The 16,165-nt window shown below is 37.1% G+C and overlaps 1 protein-coding gene across 7 annotated transcripts in view; it reads right to left on the bottom strand.

Moving 5' to 3' along the window:
• SOX6 (SRY-box transcription factor 6) overlaps positions 1-15,792 on the bottom strand; it is a 263,665-nt gene extending 247,873 nt beyond the window's left edge. For 6 of the 7 annotated variants that reach the window (XM_010390825.4, XM_019285347.3, XM_019285358.3 and 3 more), the window contains exon 1: positions 15,300-15,792. The gene's annotated coding sequence lies outside the window, so the exon portion shown is untranslated. The remainder of the gene's footprint in view (positions 1-15,299) is intronic. The other variant, XM_010390997.4, reaches the window with a different exon arrangement.
• Between the last annotated feature and the right edge of the window lie 373 nt (positions 15,793-16,165).

Here is a 16,165-nt window from a genome sequence, read left to right as displayed (position 1 = left end):
TCAAAAGGTAACTGTGGCATAGTACTACAACCACATCACTGCCAACTTTATAAATTCCTTGAAAGAGTAGAGACTTGTGTTATTGTCTCAGGCTAACTTAAACTGAAAAAAAAAAACCTTCTCATTTTCATTGCAAGATGCCACCCAGGCGTTTATTTAAATATTGCCAGCAACATGTTACTTCGTCTCATTGTACAAAAACATGAAACACAATGAAATGCAGAAACATCATGCTGATACCCAAACACATAAAAAACAGACTAATTGCAGTAAATATATAAAAGAAACATTTTCAGGAATTTCCCTTAAGGCAGCAGTCAAAACCAAAATCCATCTTGTCGCTGATGTTGCCTCAGCCCATGTTAGCCTGCCAGCCCATCTCTAGCAGCTGCCGGTTTCACACACCCAGAATATAACCAATAAGCTTGCCAGTGTGCCATTATAAGTTAATGTGAGAACTAGAGGGGACAGTTTACTTATATAAGTATTAGGCTTAAAAGTCCTGCCTGGAGCAAAAGACCTAAATCTTTTATGCTTCCAAGAGAGACATTTTCACGCTAAAGAGATTTTGGAGGAGTTCAGAAAGAAATGCTAAAGTTTGATGTCCTGTCAGTCCTCCAGGACAAGTCCATCTTTACAGGTTGCGGTGCTGCTTCTATATATTCCACTGGAATAATTTCTATACATCAGTGCTGCCAATCTGCTCCAGAAAAGGCTGCATTTCACTTGTGCTGGCTACAGAGAGGAACTGATCTATGTCTAGATGAAGCAAATGTTACCAGCTGATAGCAAAGGTTTTAAAACATGACATATACTGTGCCAAAGTGTTTTGGTGGCAGCAGGGATTTTCTGTGTAGGAGAATGGGGTGAGCGCAGTTGTGAAAAATAAGAAATATTTTACAATGAAGTCATGATAGAGCAGGGAAACAAAGGAATTGGTTGTTATTTGCAGTTGTATTCTATATATGCCCTTTTAATAGATTGTGGGATATGACAGTTGGTGGTTTACTGTTAGCTCACCCAAAACAAATGAGCGTACAAATAAAAGATTAAGTTAATTTCCACTCCCTACCTTTCACAATTTGAAGCAACAAGGACAAAATGGAACAGAAATGGAATTCCCCTTATCCTCTGCGCTTTGACATCCAAGCATCTGGGGGCAATGTACAGGGATACTGAAAAGTCCTTCCTTGCCTGGAGAGAACGTGGGGTGGGAGAGTGCTAACACACAAGCAGGAGGATGCAGTGAGGAGCTCCCACCCTGGGGCTGGGATGCAGCGCCTGCTGGGCGCAGGGGCGCTGGCAGGGGCCCCGCAGGAAGGTATGGACACTGCAGGGCTGACGATCCTGCCACGTTTATGAGCGGTAAGCCCCAGGAAATGTTCCACATAGCCCTCATAGTTCTCTGCCTTCAGACTTCAACGCACACACGCGCACACACTCACACCGTCCCTCCTTAAATTTCCTTTGAGGTTTCCATGTACTGCTCTTTTCCCCCCTCAGGAGCTGCTTCTCCCCCAGGCTCTGTGCTGGGCTAATGCTCTGCTCTGCCATGCATAGCAGCCAGTTGCATGTACTGGGTACTAGGTATTTTGTCACTGCTCTGGGGAGACGTGGCCGTAGAGTGAGATGTACAATATTGACCAAGTGATCTCACTGAAGTTATCGCTGATCTAAAAGATAAGATAAGGAGTTCATTATGTATCCCCTGCTCTCACAGAAAGCACCGTTTCCTGGTCCAGTGGGTCACTTATCACCTCCTTTGAGGCCTATAGAGGTACTTGTAATAAGATTAACAAAAAGACATCTCAGATAGCACTGAATAAATAGCCAGCTTGGGTAAGAAAAAAGAAATAAATTCCAGAAGGTAATTTGTTGTGACTCTGGAGAGACAGAACATAGATCTGTGAACTGAACCTAACAGCAAAATGAGGAGAAATTCCATGTGAATCTGGATTTATACACACATGAACGTGTGTGTGTAGATACATAAATGTATGTGTCTATGTGTACACAGGTTTCTTGGTCATACGTTTATTATACGTTAGGTTCAAGTCCTAACTGTGCAAAGAGAACGTGATCCATCCTGGTGGCTTTTTTCCCTATGCCCTGCTGTCCAGATGTAAGCTGTGAAACACATCCAAGTTCCTTAGAACGGGGAGTGTCGAGCCAGGCAGTTCAGGCTGAGCCGTTCCAGTTATCACTCCATTGAAAACGAACAACAAATTCAAATAACAGAGGCTGTGTTTGATTCTGGATCTTTCTGGGTTTTCTTTCTCTAGTTCCCACCCCCACAGTCTCACCTCTCTCCTACCCTTCCCTACTTACCATAAAGTTATGATGCCCTTTGCTATAATAATGAATGGAATTCCCAGATTATTATTTTAGGGGCTTAACTGATTCTCAGTGGTTTTCATGTGTTTAGCACTTATACAAAGAGGCTTTTTCATATGTCTTTCAGCAAATATACAAATAGGCTTGGAGTCAGTATTCATTTTAATAGTTCCACCAGATAGTCACATTTATTTTCAGAGATTTATTTTTTTTCTCATTGCACTTTTGCATCGCTCTGCATGCAGCTGTACTACACATCCATCTATAAACCTGGACCTAGCATCAGCAAGTAGAATATCTCGATCCTTAAAGTAATCTTTGTATAAGAAGATTTATACATGCACAATGCTCATGGCACAAAACTCTAAACACATATAAGAGCAAGACTGTTGGAACTTCACTTTCCCTTCCGTGTGTTATTTATTTCCAGGTAATCTCAGCTGAGAGCTTTCTAATGCTGTCATGATGGCCAATTTTATATTGGACATTTTTCCCAACACAGATGTGTAGCTATTTGCCTTTTCTTTACCTCTCCATAAATGCCATAGGGACAGAAATCATTGAGTCACCAGATCATACATTTATTTTTCTGATATATTATGCTGTTTGATGTCATGTTGACATGTAATTGATGTTGGTTTTGCTTTTTTTTTGTCTTTGTTTTGTTTCTTGGTTTCAATAAAAAGAGAATTTAAAAAAGGCTGTAGAGTGATGACTTAAGGCACTGACAGACATGAACATAGTATGCAACTCTTTTATGATGTGCTGCTGAGTAAATGGGTATGTTTCTAGCTTTAGATAACATATAGGAGACCTCTGAATTTTTACTGTATAGCGAAGTATTTGTATAAGCCTAGCCTATAACCTCAAAAGAACTCGTTTCACTCGCAAGAAGTACATACAGAACATGTTTTCAATAAGGGCTTAACCCATGATTTAAGAGTCAATAAAGAAAGATTTTCTATAAAGAAATGGGAAAGCAACAATAGAAATAAAATACAACATAGCAAAGATTAAATATGTTCCATCAGCACAACAGAGTCTTTGTACAGTAAAGAGCAGAAGGGGATGATTAATAGTAAAATGGTATATATGTCAAAAGAAAAATAAATGCAATTTAGACAAAGTACACACTTATTAACAGAGAACATCATTTACAGTTATTCAGATGGGAGGAAGGCAAGGATGAAACTAGCAGAGAATCTATTTCACAACGTGAAGTCACATTCATCTTGGTTCAGGCTTCCCCCCCTCCACAGCTGCAAAATAAAAATACTGGTGAAATCCTTGCTGACATAAAATTAATGCCTAAGTACCCAGCGACTTCAGCAGAATCAGGATTTCACTCAAGATATTTTAAGGTGCAGCTTTACTAGGCAGACCTCGTGGATCACCAGTGGGAATGGGTACACACTTCCCCCTAGTTCCCACTGCAGTCACCACCAGCTCTAACAGCCCTTGCACCAGACTTTTCTAAAGGGGACCTGAGGCTATGGGGTGCTTCCCACTCATCCTCCTTCTGAACGGTTAATAACAGGGTCAAGAGAAGCCTGGGGCTCTCCTAGGTGGCTTTACCAGGCACTGGGTTTTGGGGCATGGGGAGGAAAGCAGAGATGGAGGTACTTTAAAACAAGTCCAGAGACCAGGTTAAGCTTAAACCAGTGATTAACATGCCTGATGGACCAAATTTCCATCCAGCACCACCCAGAAAGTTGTCACCTGACACCAACTGAAAGGTTGCAGAGGAATTGTTCCAGCATGGTGCTATACTCTGAGAAGATTTTAGGAACACCTCCGTTAGACTTGCCAGAAACCTTATGAAAATGACCAGATGGAAACTTAGTATTTTAAACACTCCAAGTCTTGAGCTAGAAAGATAGAAATATGTTATCAGCTTGTATCACTGTCTGCAGAGCCACAGGGCTCCCTGAAGGTGCCCCAGCAGTGTGCCAGTCCAGCCTGTTTGTGGAAAGCACCTTCCACAATGAAACACAATTACAACCAAATATATAAAAAATGGGAAAATACAAGACAGAAAGAAAATTACCATTTCATTCTGCTTGCAAGAAACATTCAATAAGATATCTCCATAACCTCTGCCCACAGTGCTCTAATATTTCTAAATAAACCAACACAAAATGAATATGTTTTTACAAGGCAGGGGAGAAAGGCAATTTTTAAATGAAGAAGAAAGCTTGGAGAAGTTGCAAATTAGAAGAAAAAGTTTAAAAAATAAATTTTTGTTCCATATTGATTCTAGAAATTTCTACCACTCCTACTTTGCATACATAGTTACACACAAAATGGGAAAAAGAAGCAGAAAGACAACCAGGGCTATAATTCCCCCAATAATTACCTGGAAAAGAGCCTTACTCTCCTGATATTTGGTCTCAGTAGAAACCAGACAGGGAATTAAAGCCTATAATTCATAGTATGCATGGGTTTAGGGCATATGAGATAGAAACGTGGACAAAGCAGTAGATCTGAAATATACATCTCAAAACACCCATTCTCAAAGCTTCTTTTTAACTACCTCGCTCAAAATCCTAAAATGTCCCAAAAATATTTTGATTATGGTCTAATCTGTTCTATGTGACCCTTGCAGAAATGATTCTTTGCAGCTCTGGCAAGTTTCTTTCTCTACCACTTTTGTGAGATGAATGACTCCTTCCATTTGCAAGGAAGTTCTCAGGATCTCTGCATTATAGGACTATTATTATCAGAACTCATTGAGCTCTTGTTATGTTCACAGATTTAAATCTGAAAGCCAGAAATTATAAACATATACCTCATTCAAGATAGTACACGCAAGCACACATTATACAAATTATTTCTGTAGTGTACATTATAGCTACAAAAAGAATGACATCAGAAACCTTTATTAGCATCAGACAAGAGCCTCAAATCCTAAATCAACTCACACAATTTCTCTTTTTCTAAACTCCCTTTGATTTTTTTGCCTATTAAATCCAATTGCTATACAAGTTGGTGCTAGATGCTCCTGAAGTCACACAGAAATTTACCCATCCAGTTTAAACCATATTATCCCGATATAACATTCCATATGGCAGTTCGATGGAACACCACAGAGACCACCTCTGCATTGCCCAAATTGCCTGCTATCTTGACACTCCTACAGTTTTAATCCCAGTCATCAATTGTCTTCAGGATTTTATACTTTTTGAAAACAGGTGTTTCTGCACCTTCTAACTAAACTTCAAGTCTGCCTGCACTGCAGGACGTGGATGGAAACATTTAAACAGAAATGCTCCAATGTAATCCCAGCAAGAAAAAAAATTGCCAGCAAGATAATGACTAAAAAGAACTCAAAACTTAACTGAGCATTCCCACTTTCTAAGACTTTAGTTGGAAAATAACATTATATCAACAAGGCCAAATAATTCTCTCTATGAATGAAAGAATTAGAAGACATAAGCAGGTCAAGGAAATACATAAGAATGAAAGCCTTAAAAGGAGAGAGATTCCTTCTAATTACATTATGAACAAAGTCAATAAACATTAGATAGCCTCCTATCCCCCTTCCAAATTCCAGAGTAACATATAAATTATTTGCAATATTATTTTCACTTTAGCAACACTACAATACACATTTTATTAACAATCCATTCTCTGTAATTCTAAGAACTATGAAGTAAATTGTGATTCCCACATAAGTGTTTGTCTAAATTATGCACAATAGTCTCACTAAGGAGTATCCAGGCTTTTAAGAGAATTCCAAGGAGGTGATCTGATTTTAATCCTGTCATACTTTTAAGCAAATGTAGATTGACTTAAAGTAAACATTGCAGGAGGGAGCTCATGCTCTAGGCTTCACCAAGCAATCAGCAAGGCATCTGACACGCTACAGAAAACCTGCAAAATCCAGCAAATAAATCTTGTAACACCCATTCAGTACCCTACAAAGCACACAGTGGGGAGCTGACACATTATTAACTGACTGTAATTTTCACAAACTGTAACATACTAAGAGCTTTATGACGTACATGTGGTGAAATATATTTTTATCTAATATAAATGTCCATGTTTTGAAAGCACGTTAATCAAGATGCTTCAAATAAATCATTAGGTCATGTTTGTTTTTCAGTTAGTAGCATCAAAAATATTAAACATTACAGTAAGATTTGGGAAATATCTCCATCTCATGACTCCACTCTAACAAAATCACAAGCTTTTGATGATGCAGTAGTTGTGTGTAACACAACAAAAGGACTGACCTGAGCAACAGAAAAGATAACCTTGGGACAGGCAATTTTCATAAAGGGGTACTTCCTTTAAATATGGGGTTTTAAATTAAATTATATTTTATATAAACTTGCTTAAACCCTGCTCTTTCAATGAAAGCAAATCCACAAGGAACAATGCAGGTTCCAAGGAAGCTCCAATGCCATCCATAAGGAAAGAATCGAAGATGGTATGGTGCAGATGTCAACTCTCAGCCAAAACATCTTTCCTTTTGCCTTGGTGAAGATTTATACAACTTTACAGAGACAAACCTCACCTGCCTCTCTCAGGAACAGCAGAAGCACTCCTGCAAGTGACAGAACACTGGCTTTTGAAGCCTTACATTGTTCTGCCACACACAGAAATAACTAGAGGTCCCAAAGGCTCATAGAGGAAAATGGCACTTTGCCAACTCTCATTACTGCCTGCCAACCTGTAGATAATCTTCTTGTACTGTACTTCATCTGATACTTTCACATTTACAGCCCTTTACAATACTCAGCAGTTTCTATTTAAATAAAAGTAGACAAGATTAAAAAAATAAACCTAAAGTAGAAAATGCAGGCTAGATGTGGAAACTGAGAGCATTTTCCTCACTATTGTCCATTATTCTTTAATGTATCATTCTCTTTCTGCATGTAGGCCAAAAAAATAAATCCAATGTAAACACAAAAGGCAAATACCTTTTGAAGGCCAAGCAAATATTTGAAAAGCAAAAAAGAGATTCTGCTTTTATCTCCAGATCACCCTACAATTTAATGGTTAGTGGAGAGGGGTTTCTTTTTTCCTCTCTTTCTTGTTTTTCTTTTTCTCTTTAGTTCAGGGAATGCAGCAGGGGCAGGTCCACACCTCATAGCTCTCAGAATGGTTATCAACCTATAAACCAACACAATGGGATAACAAAGGTCAGGTAACTATGCCATGTTTGCTACACAGAGAAAAATTGGCACTATCAAAAGCTGTAAGGCAACAGACCAATGTATTAAAAATCTTGATCCAGTATTATTTCTAAATTATGAAAATTACATGCCTGACCTCTTAGTCTGATACCTGTAATTTATAAGCAAAGTGCAGGTGCCTGTATGAAGCTTAATGGTCTTTATGGGGTTTCATGAAATTAGAGTAATACCACTCTGAGGACTAGAGAGAGAGACTTGGGTCTTCAGCTATGACAGTGGTATCAAATAACACTGAAGAGAAGAAAAAAGTATTATCTGCAAGCTGAAATGTTAAAGCTAGCAAAGCATTACCAGTGAGTCCACAATTACCTGGCAGGAAGAGTAAATGACTGAGTATAGGGAACAGTTTTCAAAAATGTTTTAGGTGGGAATTAAGCTGTTGAAACCAAAATGTAACACAAGCCCTCTTTTTTTGCCCCCTTATTACTAGTCCGTAATTCTCAGGTCACCATTGAACACAAATGTACAAGTGTTCAGTAGTTCAAATTTGATACTCTCAGGCCAATAGCAAATCTCTACCAATCACACACGAATCCCAGTAGTTCCACAAAAATTCTGTAACATCATATAATGAGAAGCAGTGCTTTCTTAAATTGTAGGTTAAAAATCCCTGAATTATCACTAAAATAAGGCCATCAGTGGTAATGTTATTAAAAATATTGTTGTAACTTTTGGGGTTAATTACTTGTCCACTGACTTCAAGGATGTCAGAAAACATTTCCTATGTGTTCAAGCTGAAAAGTATGTGTACTTTATTATCTTTTATTGGACAGAAAAGGGATAGACACTTCTTATAATTAAAGAAGTCTGATCAGCAAAGTAGGATGAATACTAGAAAGACTCACTTATTCTTGTAAGAAACATTTACAGATAAAAGCTATTAAAAAAAAATCTATTTTCTAGCAAACACAAAAAATCTAATTAAGCATCTCAAAGCTATTTTGATTAGGTTAATCTTCAGTTTTCACAACATAATATCACATTAGAAGATGATGATATTCTACAGAAGACAGTAACAGAAACAATGAGAAAAGGAATTATGTTCCAGACTACTACATAAATTAGAAGACACCAGCCCTTCAGGGACTACTACAGATATTGCCAGGAAGTTATTTTTTTAAAGATTTTTCCTCTGAAATCTTTCTAAAAAAAAGACAAAAAATAATTTTTTTAAAAATGGCAAAAATATTGATAATATCTCTATAATCTCTAACCACAATTTTAATAATATCTTAGCTAATAATTAAACACATACAATGTCCAAGTCTCTATTTGTTTAATAATAGAAATCCTTCAAGTGCAAGGTAGAACACAGGGATGGCCACAGGCCCACTGCTATGCTAGAACTGACACACGCATTACACAAATAAAACTGCTACCAATGGCCTGGAAGAATCATAAGCATTCTCATCTACTCCTGATTTTATCAAGTAATTCTCAATAATTTTTCCTGTATTTGTCCTCTAAATTATAGATTGTCTCCTCAGAAAGTAGGATTATATGGAAGACAGACAGTACTTCTAAGGAAGTGTGAAGCTTTGTGCCAAATATTAGTATGAAAATTACATACTAATATTACTGTGCACATGACCACTAGATGCATATATATGTTCACCTATATATTTGCATATGTATAAATACATGTAAGTAGTGGACAAAATGGACTCATATCCATATGTGTATGTATGTGTGTGCATGCTTGTATACACAGATACACAAATATGTAGATCAAAGTTCTCTAACCTGCATATAATTATATGTTGTTTAGACTGACACACCTATACATAATATAGGTGGAATTCACTATGCTAATTGTTACCAGTGAAAACTACAGTAATTGATATATTGCTTGCTCACAAATTTTCTAAAGTGCAGATCTCTTCCCACTCTGGTTCTGAGAACCACATTACAGGGTCACAAAGCAATATATTTTTAAAATATTTTTTCTTTCAATTGCCTACTGTATTATTGAGTCTCTATAGATTTGGATGATATCAGTCAACCCATTTTGTGTAGTTCTAGTACTTTTGAAGAGGTATTTTAACATACTGGTATATTTTTTATACTGAAATTGTTGCTTCACTGCTGGAGCTGTAGAAGTAAAATCAGATCACCACTGATAAATTAAAATTTCTACAACTTCTATGACCTAAGGCATGCTGATTGTACCCTTGAAGGATAATGAATGGTATGATAGGGAAAAAAACATTTATAAGAAGGCTGAAAAATGTATTTGCTGGCACCAAGGTTTCTTTCTAATTTATTCCCTGAAAACATCAGTTTAAGGAAAACAGGAAAGGGACATTTCTCATACAATGCAGAAATTATTATTGATACTAGTAGATGAAGTAGTCACTTTTATTTGTTTCTTTCTTTGCTTGCAGAGACAAAACAGCTAAAAGCAGATAGCAGGAGACAGAGGACCCAGTTAACTCTGGATCCCATGTCACAGCTGTAGGGTGCAGAAGAGAATAACCTTAATGAAGTCCACATACTACCTTTAGAACTATATCAGTACAGTTAAAAAGCAGACTCTGATCCTCCCTGAAACACAAAGCTGCTATTACTGATTATTGTTTTAGTTGACTTCGACATCAGTTCCAAAACTTAGCTCTTTCTTTGCAATAGGAAGTCTAGGCAAGTATGCACTGAATGCCCAGATCTGAACCCCGACAAGCCAGGGAGGCTTATTATTCTGCTGCTTATAACACAGCAGCTCCCTTCCTAATAGGCATTTAGAACAAAACAATGTTTCTCTCCTGCAGGGTTTTATTTGGCCTATAGATTAAACAACACTCTAGGTTAGTAATCAGGTTTACCAGACAGTTGTCACAAGGTCACCAGCAGCTACTCTGTTTTCCCTCAACACTGTGCTCTCTAAGGTGGTGATAGTGTTAAACGGAATACAACTGATGGGAAAAGTAGAAAGATGAATCAACAACGTCCTAAAAATACTTTTCTCAAAGGAAAAGCAGTCTTTTTGAAAAATCACAGATAAGATTATTATAAACACTAGTAAACCACATATATTACCTCAGTAAATGCTAAAAGCCTACCCTGGTAAAGCAAGAACAAGGGCATTTGTGATTTAGCTCATATTTTTCATGCAAAAATTGGGATGCATGCTTATACACGTGGCTCTTAAAATCCAAATTCATAGGGAGGTAGAACAATTCTTTAAATTGGAGCTAAACAAGCACAGTCCTGATGAAAACTTTGCTTTGGAAAAAAAAAAAAAATCCAAATAAACAGCATAAATAATTAGGATCTGGCTACTGCAATTCTCACTGAGGTTTAAACACGTGATTCTCCTACTGTAAAATGCCAGGAAACTTGCACACAAACATAAAATATTAGACAGCAGACAAACTGTTGTATATATTTTTACTTCATCCATTCCTGTTCAGCGGTAGAAAGGCCAAAAGGATGTGCATGATAGCTGCTGCTGAAGTGCCCAGCTTTGGCCTTCTCCCAGCACCATGGAGTTCGGTTGTTTGACCTACTGAAGCAGAAAGTGCCCTGAAAAATCTCCACTTTGTTCTGAACACCCCTGTTTGCCTACGATACTGAACACCTGCACATCACAACCTCAGCAGTGCAGTCTGTACAAGAGACCCATTTGTGGGAAAACACTCAGTCTGCTGTCCTTTGGCTCTCACAAACTTGGGTGATTACAGTTTAAGTAAATTTGCTGTGGGTTTTGTCTCGGGTGGTTGTTTTTGTGTGTGTTTTTACTACAATTAAAATATTTGGTCTAAAAACCACAGAATAATTAATAACTACACCAACACTGATTTGTACTATCTTTGAAAGAATGCCAGCAGATTTTCCTCTGGCAGCTACAAAAATATACCCAAAACCTGTATAGTAAAGACAGGCAGGGGAATACATTTTACAGTTCTATGGATGTTATGTGCTATCATCCACTACAGCCACAGAACTGTATTCAGAAGGTGAAAAACGACACATTTGATTGTTCCAGGATTTAGTAGCTGAAAATAATGTGTCTTTGAGAATATGCTGCTTCATGGGTATGTCTTTTAAAAAAACTACTGGAACATGTTGGGTGTAATAAGGAACACATGTAACTCCTACTTCAGATGAGGAAAAAAAAAAGGAATGAAAAAATGTTTTCCTTTAGCAGCATGTGATTCAATTAACTCTTCAAGCTCTTCTCTTTTTGCAGCTGTTTAAGATATAATTATTTTCTATAAGACAGTAAAAAAGCTAGCCCCAAAGGCAAAATGAAATCTCATACAATTTCTCTCTGTTGTCAGACACGGACCAAGTGCTAATAAACACCTATGTATCTAACCAGCTTTTTTGAAACACATGGAACACTACAGAGTTTGCAGAAAGCAAAACACACAAGACACTAGGTCTATTTTATTATTGTATTTAGATGAGGTAAGTTTAATTTGGTTTTTTTCAGCTCTAGCATTTTATAATTTATTTTCTTCCAGAAGAAGTGTTCAAATGATTTTATATTCTCTCTTCAGTATCTTGTAGACATTGCCCTGAATTTGTCCTTTTTTCATGAAATAACCTTGTAATTTTATATCTGACCACTCTATGCTGCTGAGGCTCCATAAGGGACTCAGTAAAGCTGGAGTTGTTTGTGAGCTCTTTTGGTAATACTACAGCCTGAAGCCAGGCTAAGCACCACCTGCCCCATATTTATCTACTTGTTTAAGAAAGAGTTTCCCCCTCATTGTGTGGATAACTGACCTTAGCCATAGCTAATAAGACATGACCTTCCTTGAACTATGCAGCTTTACACTGAATCTTATAAAACACTTCAGTGTTATCCATATAGCTTCACCGAGCTCCTAATGAACTGAAACACATTCTCTCTCCAGTACTGTCACCACAGACAAGGTGTGGTCCAAGAAACAAAAATAACCTGGCCCAAACTTTGCTTTGGCCATCTGTTTCTGTAGACAAGCTTCTTTCTGGCTACTAACAGGTTTTTATAAAGTAGAGGATCAAGCAACATATAGATATTTATGCTCCACCCTCCACATCATCTCATCTTACTGCCCTGACCATGTAGTGACAAGAATGGCTTGCTTGCTGCAGGCTAACTGCTTCAGCAGCCTCCCCTGAGTGCAGCTGTGTTTCCAGATGTGTGTCTAGTCAGTCAGAGACCTCTGGAACTTCATCTTTCCTAGACATTAAGCCTTTAAACAAGTTGGGATCTACATAATCTGCGTTGAAGAAAATACAGTTTTACTTAACATGAACACCCTGCTCAGTCAAGCTAGTTCCAGTAAATCAGATGATGTTCTTATCAACCTATTCCAGACACGTCTAACTTTTTTGGTTGGAATTTTTTTCTGCATTTTTTTTCCTGCAATACACAACTGAGAACAGGAACTGGCACAAAAGCAGTGGTGCCAGCTAAACTGAATTGTAGGGGGACATTTTTCAAAGGTTACACTATCATGTTGTTGAATTTGAAACAAGTCACTGGAATGGCCACAAAAACCCCAGAGTTTCTGCTTGATATCTTTTGTTTCTATCTTTTACTTGAGAATATTACTTTTATCCCCGTTGATATAAATAATAATAATTAAATAACAGCTTATTTACATGGTTTTATAGCTGTGGGGGATCAAGACTATTTCTGTTCATTTGCAGGTAGTGTTTGATGATTTAGGATTCTGTCAATAAGATAATGCTTACAATTAATTTTAAAATGAACCAGTTGAACCAGTACTGTGCTAGAGCTCAAGTGTCAACTACGTATATACGTGAAATACAATAAATCCTGAAGTATTACTTCAAAATCCAACCAATTTGTCTAATTTGTGGGTTAGTACACACATAAGTAAATAAGCACCTGAATCATTCCAAATAAGCATACAGCGAGTTTCATTTTGTGTTTTACTTTTTCCCCAACAGCACTACACTAGTTGTTCCCAATGATGTTCCAAGCAGAGCATTCCAAAGAGTCACTCGTGCAGGAAAGCAGTTGAGCTAAACTCAAGTTGCCAGCTCTTTTCTAATTTTAAGTCTAGCTTTCCCGTTCTGAAGCAAGCATTCTTCTCCAATACTAGTTAAAAGAGCTTATCTAATGTAACTTTCATTTTTCCCTTAAACATCTGGGAAACTTCATTTCTCTAATCAGTTTCTTACTTTCCTCCACTAATTACAATCTTGTTTTTTCTACGTATATCATTTCCTGTGTGATAATTTTTTCATCATTGGGTTTCTTGCTCTTTATATATTTCCTAGATGCTGGTGTTCAAACTCAGAAAATGCAGCTTATTTACATTGTCCCTGTTCTCCTCAAAATACTCAGCTAAAATGTGCCTCAAGAAGTTATTTGCCTCTACGTATATCAGAATATTTAGCATAGCTTCCAAAATGCCACCATTTGTTGCCCTGATAGATCCATCCAAAGCAAATTCGGGGTTTTTAATTTACTCTAACATGGTGAGACGCCCTTCAGAGAACTTGGCCACCAGCTGTTCCTCTGCTCGGGGAGGCCAAAGTCACACGCAAAACAATGACGCTGTCAGATAAACACCACTTCTCCCTTTCACTTTCCCCACTTCCTCTTCTTCCTTTCTCTTTCTCCTTTGCCTGAGGCCATATCCTAATCCCATTCCCAAAATTAAAAGGTTTCTGCCTTTCTCTATGGCTCATTAAATGTTACCCCATAGAACTACATTGCTACAGGGGCTCAGCCTTTAAATTTGGAATACTTGCAGATTTTATCTGTATTTTCATTCTTGTATCACCACAAATCCTTTCATATAGCTTTCAGGCTATTTCATGCACAACAGGCTAAAATCTGGACTTGGTAAACTCTTTCACCGAGACAGATACTGTAGTCACATCATGTGAATACTGAATTCCATTCTACAAGCAAATCAGAATTTTTTTAAGTACTACCAATTTAAGTAACAGCACACAACCTAGCAAAAGTTATTAAATGCTGAATGCAGACTTTCTAGTTTCCACAGTACTAAACTATCATTTAAAAGATTTTGCACAACTCTTATAATAAGCTAAATAGTAAAGACTACATTGAAAAAAAGAAACGTTTATCATACCTACTTCTTAATGTCAGGGGCACAGATTTGAAAGTTTTCCCAAGATAGGACTTTGAGTTTTTAAAAATTACCAAACTATGAGATTATATTCAACTGATCTAGTGGTTTCATTTGCATTTCTCTGTATAAACACAGTGGTATATTTACCAAACATTCATTTCCTTCTAACCCCAGATCATAGATTTTTGAAAACCCCCCCAAAACCAAAAGTTTCTTAATGAACAGAAATGTGTTCACAATATCCAAACAAATTTAAATAAATTATTCTTACAGTGTGAAAACTAAAATCTAATAAATCTGGATGAAAGTGCTCTGCAACATAAAAGTTCCTTTAAACCACCACAATATGTCCAAGCACAACTAAAGACAGACTTATGTAATATATTAGCTTGCAATTGCAAAGGACTCTCCAGGTTTTGTAATCAGTTCTCACACTTAACCGCAAGCCAGGAAAGAATTGTTATGATATTTCACAGTTACATGCATAGTGTAGCTTAGAAATATGGCTTAGAAACGTATCTTCTTACCAAAGTTAAACACAAGTTTAATTTCTTTCATTCATTTGAGGAAACTGAGGATCAACATACACTGTTTCACATGCTGATACTTTAAGTAAAACAACAAGGATTCTTTTAAAAACTAAACTCTCTTATAATGAAGAACAGAAAGAAAAGATTTTGCTCTTTTAAGATGATTAGCTTACCTGGTTTTGCCATTCCACACCGACAGCCCGAACAATATTATCAGCTCTTCAGGTACTAATTCTTGCTAACTGGAAGGATATTTTCTCTCTTGCTGGATTAATAATCAACTTTCCTGATAGTTCATTTGCAATTCTCTGCTGGTTAACCCTTTGCAGGGCTCCCATTTTGAACTAAGCAGTCTACACTGTTCGGCTCATTGTAATACAAAAATAACAAAACATAGGCTATCACATAAATGAGAACTAAACAACAAACTAAAGAGAAAATTAAGAATAGGTTATCTTAAAAAACTAAAAGCTTACAAATACTTAAAGCAAGACTTCCTTTTTCTGAAAGACTCTAATTACTAAACCTAGTTGCTGGTAAAACAATGCATCAACAACCTGGGAGCTGTAAAGTCCAATGGCTCATACGATCGTGCACTCCCAGGAAGCCACAGTTCGACCTCTCATCTTCAGCCAGCGAGTAAGTATGACACATGCCTGCCTAATTCTGAAAATAACATCTTTTATTAGTGACTAGTGTGCTGAGAAATTGCCACAGTTATCAGTTTGTGCAAGGCCACCCATCTGTGTTGTCAGAAAGCAAGAGTGGCCAGGAGTAAAAATGAGATAAGAGAGGCCCAGAAAAGCTAAAAAAGGGGAGTTCAAATGAGGTCAGAACAGTTTAAGATGGGATACCTAATAATTATATGTAATTTTATTTTTCAAGTGTAATAGTAGTAAATTACATATATGTTATCAATTTCATAAAAATTCAATACAGCTCTGGCAGCTCTGTTGTGATATGAGTAAAAAGATTATAAAACAAACCTGTTAAAAGGGTTCAGAGAGCTCATATAAGAATGTGGAACATTCTGGAAATG

This window comes from Corvus cornix, chromosome 5 (genome assembly GCF_000738735.6).
Source record: "Corvus cornix cornix isolate S_Up_H32 chromosome 5, ASM73873v5, whole genome shotgun sequence".
Lineage (NCBI taxonomy): Eukaryota > Metazoa > Chordata > Aves > Passeriformes > Corvidae > Corvus > Corvus cornix.
The sequence above is the reverse complement of the archived record's forward strand: the minus strand, read 5'-3'. Positions and strand labels throughout refer to the sequence as shown.